Here is a 9,844-nt window from a genome sequence, read left to right as displayed (position 1 = left end):
TAAAGGAATGAATACAGCAACACTGGATTATTCCTCACCCAAAGTACAGCTGTAGCTGTTCCTAGTCCTGCTCTCCCCTCTGGTTCTTGCCGAGGCATCGGCCTGGCTGCGTCCAGAGAAGCAGCCCCTGAACCCCACACAATGCCAGTGGCCAGGACAGGAGGCCCTGCTTCACACGCTGCCCCACACAGTGACCCACATGCCACCGGTCTCCCTGCTCAGCTGTCCCGCTCAGGTGCCTTAGCAGAATCTTTCTTTGTCCAACTATTTCAGCTCTTCCAGAAAACTCCCCATAGCAGTGAGTCTTTTTCTCTTTTCAGCCCTCTGAAGACTCCTAAATGGATTTTCTTTTTGTTTGTTTGTTTTTTCTTTTAGGTTTTAGCCTGTGAGCCTCAAGGCAAGGAGCTCTTCCCTGGAGAGGGGAACCGCTAACATGGGGCACACCCGCACATTTGCTGGTGGCCCAGGTTTCTGACCGTGTCTGCTGTAAACTTCCCACCACTCTGTGATGCACCTCCCTGCTTTTTCTTTGCTAGAAGTGCCTCCCAACCTCAGGTCAGCAGCTTCTGTAAAATAAACATGCTTTGGGTCTGGCTGTTGGTTCCTTTCAGCCATGTCTGTCTCTCTCTGCCAGATGTGGACGGAGAGGTCAACTCCTCCGAGGCAAGCTGGTGGGCAGAGGAGGAGAGAGTGAGAGAACGAGCTCTTCTCTCTTTTAGACCTACATAAGCTTTTTTTTTTTTTGCTGAAGTTTTACAGAGTCTGAAATGTTAAAAAGTTTGAAAAATAATTAAACATTTCTTCTTCTTTTGAATATTCAACTTGTAAATATCACGTTGATTCAGACCGGAAAGTCACGTGAGCCAGGATTCGCAGGCAAAGATAAGGAGACCTCAGGCAAAGCATCTGTGCGTGGCCCGAAGTAGCAGAAACTTCCATCCAGTTGCTTTGCCTCAGATTAAATCTATACAAAACAAACTTTACAAGCATGCGTGCAACCACAGCATTACTACCAGTTTGGCTACAAACGTCTTCTGTTCCTGAGAGTATTAGCAGAGGAAGTTTCCCTGGGATCAACAGCTGAGGTAGCTGGGACTGCAAAGTAAGTACAGGGAAAGCATAGGTGGTAGGGGGGGAAATACAGCAATGTGTCCCAGCTTTTAAAAGAAAACAGAAAATGAGGACCACCGGGTTTGCTGCTCCTCACAGGGCCTGGGAGAGTTGGACTTTGTTTAAATACAAAAACATGGGAAATTTAGAAAGGGACTGGTTTGGCTGGAGTGGCTAAACCTGAAGCCCCATTATGCTGAACCACAAATGGCCGGGATGCCAGTTATTTTATGGCTGCCCCAGGCAAATCAGCTGCTGTATCTCATTTCACTGTAGTGGTGCCACAACAGTTCAAAGGTTGTCCAAGTTTTCCTCGTATTCAGATTTCATCTGTGGAGCAGCAGCTTAGTAAATATATGGATATTTATTTAAGTCTCAGCTTTCTCAGCCATGGCTTAGCTTGACAAAAACCAAGCAGTTGGAGCCATGACTTAAAAGCATGTGGTTTATTTATGTCACTTAAACTATCAGGAGACTTGGGACAGGGAGGTTAAAAAGTCCAGGCTGGTGTTTCCTAAAAAGCCAGGAACACAGGAACACCCAGCCCTATTTTAAGATAAAGGGGTAAAGGCTGTCTGGAGGAGAAAGGTTGTTTTCAAGTTGTTGACGTATTAGAAGTTGCTGTGCTGCAGGGAGATAACTGTAATGTAGTGACTTCTCCATGGATATTTCCCCTGACACCAAGTCAGGGAGGCTGTTCCTGTCATAGTCTCCATTAAGGGTGAGTTTGGGGGCATTTCGATGTTACCAACCTTTGCAATTGTACTGAAGTTCCCACTATTAATGGTGATTTTTTGGTGAAAGTCTTAGCTCTGTCAGTCAGCTTACTATAGGGTCTTTCCAGATCAGTCAGCTTACTATAGGGTCTTTCCAGATCTAGCTTTTAAAAAATCATAGTTTTAACCCATATAGTTACTCGGTATTCAATCAAAGTGCATGTGAAATATTAAAGAATGGCAGGAAAATTAAAGCAGCACAACATTCATTATGCTTTTCAAAACCCACAAATTTTAAAGCTAATCTCTGGGTTATTCTGGGCATGACTCATGATTTCTGTATGTCTGGGGTTAGCTATAGCACATCCTGATTTACTGCTGTCTCTGAATCTGTGTACCTACACTAGGCTACATCTAGGCCAGCTGGGAACAGCACCCATGACTATATCATTTTGTGGGCATGTGCTGTGGTCCTCACTGTGCTCCCTGGACTGTATAAGCTCTGCATTTTGCGTGGGTGTCCAGAGCAGCTCACAGGGGCCAAAATAAAAATAAGAAAGAAGGATATTTCCCACTAATGCACCCTCTTGCAGTGAGCATCTGGGATAGAGTGGATTTGTACATCTCTGGTTGTATCTGTACAACTCGGGAGCCATTTGTTCAAAACCTCCGTGGTGGCAGGGAGACCCTCATTTCCTCACCTGACAGTATTCCTTCCTGGTCTGTGCCGACCCAGGGTCAACGGCTTCCCCGGGGCAAGAGCTGTGCCTGTCTGTTTGGTGGCTCCCTCCTCCCCTCCACACTAGCTCCAGTGGCAGGTAAGCTTGGTCCACCTCTGGGCAGCCCACGTTTCTGTAAAAATGCAGTCCCTCCTCCCGGGAGAGCTGCACCAGGACGGTGGCTGGAGACAGGAATCAGGCACTAATTGCATCCTGCCTACACATTGTTGTGGTGCTAGCCTGCTTTTCTCTTATTTAGAGTGTAAAGCACTTCAGTTTTCCCTGGGTAAAAAGTCGCTGCTTAAACATTAGCTACAGTCCCTTGGAAGATGCTTCTGCCAAAAAAAATTTCCTCCATAAACACTAACATCTGCTGGTCCCAGGAGTCAGGTCCATCCTTAGAGCAGATACTGCCAGCAGTCCCCAGAGGAGAGGGGCGAGCATCCCGCAGCACCTGGGTGCGAGGAGCATGCCCCGCTGCCCCCCGCTGCCCCGGGGACGGGGTCTTGCATTGAAATGCTTGATGTTTGATCACCCGAGATTAAGTGAGCCAAAAATAAAGCTTCATGCTGTGTCCCACGCTTCACACAGCAGCCTCCCTTGCTGCTGCTCGTACCAGCTGTGAGCACGTGCTGTGGGTATGGCCTGGGGCTGTATATCAATGTAATAATCAGGACAGCTAGTTGACCTTGTGTCCTTTGGGTGACACCAGAATCATGCTTAGAAGCTGCAGCAGGGCAGAATGTCTGTTCGTTTTTGGGACTGTAGAATAAAATGCTGTAGGACTGCAAAATGCATTTTTCCAGCAGGAACCAAGCTATAATATAGATGTGTCAATAAAGTATTGAAAGGCTAGGTTCAGCTCTCGCTAATTAGTTAGACCAAAAAGTTTCTCTTGATGATTAAGTACCTTAACAGATAGTCGTATGCTTGGGGGGGGGGGTGTCCTTGGGGGGGTTTCCTAAGGTAAGAGTGTAATTTCACAAGACAGGCAGTGGGGAGAGGCAGAGACCTCTGCAGACCCCTACTAAGTGTTGAGACCAAAAGGAGATATGAAGAGCTGATATCCCCTCGGGATGTAGTCTGGGTGAGGAGTGGGTCCTCTGGTACCTGCAGCAGCAGGCCCTGGGTATGTCCAACAAAAAAGTTGGTGGCAGAGCCCCAACCTCTTCAGCACCCAGTATTTTCTGCTTTGAGCAGGTTATTGGCTGAATCAGTCTGAAACAAGATATGTTTCAGTTACCTCCTACAAGGATATTGGCATTCTTTTTTGCAGAAAATTAGAAATCAAAGGGCTAGCATAATGGATCTTATTCTCCATGGGATTTGAGAAAATGTGTTGGGGAACTTCTCACTGAAAGAATCTGATCTGAGCCGATTATCCTGTGTCACCGCTGGTGCTACTTGAACTGCTTACAAAACTGAACTCCAAACATTACATTTGTAATGGAAATCATCTCTGCCCTGATACACTTGTGAATTATGGCAGTAGTTTGGGCATAGCGGGGTGCAGCAAGGGGGTGCAGTGGCAGACACAACCACCCTCTGTCCTCAGGTTTGTGGATCCTTCAGCACTGAGTTGTGACTGGGAACAGTTTCAGCCAAGAAGGTCACAAGAAAACATCTACGCAAGCTTGGCTGGAAATTCAGCTTCAGCAAGTCTTCCTGTGGTTGACTCCAAGTTCAAGACAAGTGCTCACTTGCCAGTCTTTAGGACTTCCCATCAGCACTGCTCTCTGCTCTCTTCTCCTGCAGAGCTAATTTGGGTCTGCTAATAATTCTCCCATATAAAGCCCTTCTGAAAGCTCAATGCACCCTCACTTCTACAGCAAGCAAGGGACAATACCTGCGGTCAAGGGAAGTTTTTTCATAGTGCTAACACAGAGGCAGAAAATCCATATAACTTCTGGTCTACTAGCCTTGCATACTTTAGGAAGTGTCTTCATAGTCTTCCAGTATATTTTATTTCATGCTCTCAAACACCCTGTAACCTCATCTGCCTCCTATGTTTATGTTAGCAAACACTCAGGGGTTCTTCAGCCTCCAGGATATCAGGATACCTCAAGATTTATAGAGCAATTAATGGCCTTGACGAAATACATGATGAAATATTGAGTTTTACTGAAACACAGTAAAACCTTTATTCATAAGAAAATGACCAAGTATTATATAACTGACCAAACACAGTTGGTCCAATGCCATTTTTCTGTCCTTCATAAAGAGTTATTCTCCACCCTTTCAGACCCTGAGTACAGCTTGTGACCTGTTTTTTTCTCTGATTTATTGTTCCTTATTATTCCTTCTGAGGAATGTTTTTGCTTTGGAGGGACACAATTGTGTATTGGAAAGCCCAGTTCTCTCAAGGAGACACATAGGAGAAGAGAACAGCCACCTACCATCAGTGAAAGCGTTAAGAACAAGAGTAACTAAGATGTGTCTTGGGACTTGTGAGAGCTGGAGAGAGGCCAGCTGTGGACAGAGGGACTGTGTGAACTTGAACATCAAACCATGCTCTTTTTTTTTTTGTTGTTGTTGTTTTTAAGGGAATGTGGGCTAAGGTTTGGAAATACAAGAGAAAATGCACTTTGGTCTGAAGTAGAAGGGTTTTGAGAATGACAGAGTAGGTTGAATTTATTTGGGAATGCTAGGTTTCTTTTTATGTACTGCATTTCAGAGAGATGTAGGGGAGAATAAAATATGTAATTCCAGCCAAAAGAAATGGTGAATAGGAAGATGTTCACAAATTCAGATGGTCTGGGCAGAAGAGATTTAACAAGGCATTATGAAGAAGGGAGAAGGATGGAAGTGAGAAAGGCGCAAAGTTTCAAAGGTAGAGAAAAAATTTTCAAAACTTCTGGAAAAACATGTTTGGCACTAAATAAAGGCTTGGCAAAGGACATTTGGGTCAGATTTCTCTTAAGGAGGCAGGAAGCCATCAGTTGGAAAGCTGTTCCTGGATGTTGGGTCCCCTGTGTGCCCTGGAAAGTATGAATTTGTTTATTCTTGTAAATAGAGGGGTTTTTTTGTGTCCAAAAATGCCATGTCCTTTCACCAATTTTTCTTTCTAACTAAAATAAGTTCCAAACCTCCAAATGCTGAGATAGTCAGGGAAGTCAAAAGAAGTAACATTAATGTTTCACAATAATTGGACTGCAGCTAAGAGGGGGAAAAAAAGTATTGGATGGATGACAGCAGGGAGGGAAAGCATGTATAGGGAACTGATGCCTTGGACACCTTCTCTCCCCCTCTCCACATAGTGTATGCAGGTGCCATGTGCCAGCCTGGGGCACAGATCCTGCCTCCAGCCATGGCCCGAGCCAAGGGCTGCCAGCTGTGCTGTGACAAGGCAAGACTAACTTAGACATGCCATGCAGTGAGGATATTTTGGCTGAGGGGTACTGACAGAGGAGGCTGCCACTGGTTATACCAGTTTGCTACTTCTCCTGGTTCTCTTGGGTGATTTGAAAAGAAGCTACTGAAACCTTAGAGCTCAGCTTGCACCATTTCCCAAAGCAGGGTTTATCTGTGCTTGCCTGGCTGGTTCCTGGATATGGTTTGCCTCAATCCATGTTGACTCAGATCATTTCAGCCTTGGGTCAGCCAATTCAGTTCACAACTGTGTTAAAACAGTGATATTATGTACTGTTCTCCAGACCTTAGTATCTCCCTGTTAGCCCTTATCTAAGGCTTGTGCGTAGTCTACAGAAATGGAAATATCAACAGTCTAGCACTTTAAGACCTTGGTTTCAATAACTCCAATTTAAATTCAGGCTCATTTTGGCTTCTGGTACCACTTCTTGATGACAGCTTTTCTCCCATTTAGAAAAATGATGTAAAAAATCTCTACTTCCATGTAAAGAACAGTACATTAACTTGGCCCCTCCTGACAAACTTTTTTACTGTTACATAAACTATTCTCTACTTCTTTCGTTTCCACATACTACCACGTTATTCTGTTTTCATTTGCTACTCCCATTACTCAGTTTAACCTTTCTCTGTTGTGCAGCCTCATTTGGAAGGTTTTGTTTTGTAAGACCAGTGTGATGCAGGTAGGAAATTCCTGTGCAGGTGCCATTAATAGACGTTTTTAAATGTTGCCCATCTGATGCATGAAATATTGCATTTAGTTTTCATGACAGCTAAAAAGGGAGAAAACACCATGAGGCAGAACAATGGCAGATGCACTAACTCACAGTGGAGGTAAGATGGTAGAAACTATATGTACACCATATCTAAACTGTTTGATATTGCTGCTTCTTAATGCTTGCATCCATATATTAGTCTTTGTAGGAAAGATGAGTAGAAGCTGAATGGCTACAATCTCACAACTTTGAAATAATCATGAACTATTTCCAGAAAGGCATGGCAAAAAATTTCAGCTTTGTGAAAGTCCATGTTGTATTTTTTTTCTTCTTGAAAGCAATCACAAGATTTTTTACAACACGGTGACAGGTACTAACATTTTCTACTTAAACTGGTATCCGTTTAAAAGAAACCAAACAAAACTGAATGATCCACTTTTTAAAGAGGTTGAATAAAATGTTCTGTGCTACAAAGTCTTTGTGAGGTTTTCACATGCTGGTAGCCTTCTTTGTGAGCATTTCTCATTCGTAGACATTTGACTGAGAGTTTAATGCAGAAACTACTTGTTCCTAATAATAAACAAACTAATAAAAACACAGTAAGGATTTGATGAAGGAAATTTAATGTTGTTAGCAACAGAGGGCTTGACTCTCCAGTCCTTTTCACTTTATGCAGTTGTCCAGATTACTGCAAAAATGATGCAAACTGTTATTCTTGCTGGCATTATTGTGTGCAAACTCAGCACTGGTGACTTAGCACACAGTGATCCAGAATAATACCAAAAGAGTATGCAGGTATTTGCTGGTTTGTAAACAAGGCTGGTAGTTTAGTCTTCACATGGTGTCTAGACAGCAGCAATTAGTAGTAATTAGTAAGTGCATCTGCTGTCTGCTGAGTCCATGGCAGCTCACGTGCTGTGGAAGTAAGGGATCAAAGAGTTTTATTTCAACATCGATACTCCATAAAATAGAGCCCTGCCTTGGATTCCCATATGTTGAGTGCCTGCTTTGCTCTGATGTTCTGGTTTAGAGTTTTTGAGGTGTTTATTCTCCTGCTCAGAAGCCAGCCTGGCAAATAAAAGTGATGGATTAATGGTAAACAATGTAATGTCAAAAGAAGCCTTGAGCTGGGTTCCTGGCATGTAAATAAAATGCCACTTCTAGTTAAGACCCAGTTCAGTAGGTCGGAGCTTCACAAAACGTACTCCAAGGCATAAATTCATGCCTCTGTTAGGTACTTGCAATCTGTCTTTACTGGGCTTGACCTGGTAGAAGGCAGTCTTCATCATGCCATTGTGCCACCATGTAGGTGCTAACTGCACCCCTGCCTTGTCTCAGGGCGGAAGGGAGGTGGGAATCAGTTGCAATATGCTCTGTGTCAGTGCAATTAAACAGGACTCTCTATTATTGCTATTGCAGCTTCTCTGCTATCTGAGAACAGCCCTATGTGTGATTCTCGGAGTGGAAAGCCACTGCTAAACATTGTGGAAAATGCTGTTGTCTACTGTTCATGCAAAGAGAGAGGAAGAATGTGAAAAAGAACCTTGTTGTTGTTGGTTGGGTTGTTTTTTTTTTCCCCAGTTTGCTTTCGGATGCCTGTATATGTGTCTACGCACCCCCACGGGTGTTGCTGCTAGTGGCTCACATACTTCTAATAGCATCTACTTGTAATATAGTTGCTGCCAACCTTACCAGGTAGTTGCAAGATTAAACCAGCCTTAGTCACAAAGCCTGTCAGCTGTGTGACATACAGCTGTATGGCATCATAGTGGTGGAAAGGGGTGGCCAAGAGGCTTAGAAACCGGGGTTTTTCCTTGACACTGAAACCTGTCTTTGCATTTCTCTCCCCTAAGCCAGGAGTTTATGCTTTCAGGAGCTGCTTTAACACCTGGATATTGTCAGCCCTAGCAAGTAACATTTCTGTCATGAAGGCAGAAGACCCGAATGTGTTTAAAACCAAACTATTTTAGTAAAGTAATCGTGGTCATTCACGAATAGCCAGGACCTCTTTACTCAGGGAAAACATCCTATACACTAGGCTACAGAATGATTTTTTTTCTCTCTCCCTCTTTTTCAGACCTTGTTAATGAATGTTGCATGAAGAAGAGAAGAGTGTGGCTGTCCCAGAACTGCCCCGACGCTGGTGCCTTGGACATGCTCCAGGATGAAGAGCTGTAGCTGCCACATCACAGGTTTTGTCTCTTTGTGTTCCTGCCACATTGCAGCTGTTTGATCAGGAGTGTTTGGTGGGATTTTAGCAAAAACTTCAGCTAGCTATATCTCATCTCTGACAAATTACTGGTGGCCCAAGAAACTTTTCCAGGGTTTGGGAACATGATTGTTCTTAAACCAAGGACTGAGAGCGTCTCCTTGCAGGAAACTTCAACCTATAAGCAGACTGCTCTGTGGAAAATGCAGAGAACTGTGATGCTCAATATAAGAGTACTTTTTAGAAGCAGGTAGAGGAACAAGAAAAAGAGAAAACTGGGTGAAATTTTTCCAAAAAATAAAGGTCTGTTTTATTGCTAATGTTTTGATCAGTTGCTCTAATCGGCCTCAGGGAGTGTAGTTTCTGAAGCAACTGCAGTCCATAATGTAAATCAATGTTTTAACGTCACAGCTAAAGGGCCTCAATTGCATTGAATCTGCAACAAATTTCAGATCCAAACTGTGATACACATTTGGGGATTTCCAAAGTGTCCAGAATGGATTTGCTGCTCTTCAAATAAACATCAAGCCAAATCTGTAAGTGTTTTTTTTGCTCTTATAGGGTGAAAGAGTCCAGAGAGCCAACCCGCAACAGATCAATGCATTCCATGAAAAAAAGAGTCTTTCCATTGTATACAAACTACAGTTTCCTAGCTGATTTAATGGCTAGGCTAATTCTGGGTGCAGAGCAGTAATCCAATCTCAAACTGAGACATGGGTCGTGTGAAACGGTCACGGTCTCCCAGTCTGACATAGATTAAAAAACACTCATCCTGATCTTTGTTGCTACATGAATATCTAAGAGAATTTTTGCATCCAAAAGTATCACCCGATTGTGAAATCTCCTGAAGGATAAATAAACATCTTTCCTCAGTCAAAGAGGCAGAGACAGTCTTCACAAGGAAGTTCTCTGAGCTTCAGCCTTTTCCTTTGCTTTATAGACACAATGATCTGAAGCAGAAAAGGTGCTCAGTGGAGAAGCTGTGCTTTGACTTACATTTACTCACTG

The 9,844-nt window shown here is 43.6% G+C and overlaps 1 long non-coding RNA gene across 1 annotated transcript; it reads left to right on the top strand.

Moving 5' to 3' along the window:
* Positions 1 to 1,010: 1,010 nt before the first annotated feature.
* On the top strand, positions 1,011 to 9,410 carry LOC143172971 (uncharacterized). Its single transcript, XR_012997442.1, has 4 exons — positions 1,011 to 1,102; positions 2,563 to 2,644; positions 8,705 to 8,819; positions 9,398 to 9,410. It is a non-coding gene; the product is annotated as an uncharacterized LOC143172971 (long non-coding RNA).
* The last annotated feature ends 434 nt before the right edge of the window (positions 9,411 to 9,844 follow it).

The sequence above is a fragment of the Aptenodytes patagonicus genome, chromosome Z (genome assembly GCF_965638725.1).
Source record: "Aptenodytes patagonicus chromosome Z, bAptPat1.pri.cur, whole genome shotgun sequence".
Taxonomy (NCBI): Eukaryota; Metazoa; Chordata; class Aves; order Sphenisciformes; family Spheniscidae; genus Aptenodytes; species Aptenodytes patagonicus.
Note: the sequence above shows the minus strand (reverse complement) of the source record. Positions and strands in the feature narration are given on the sequence as shown.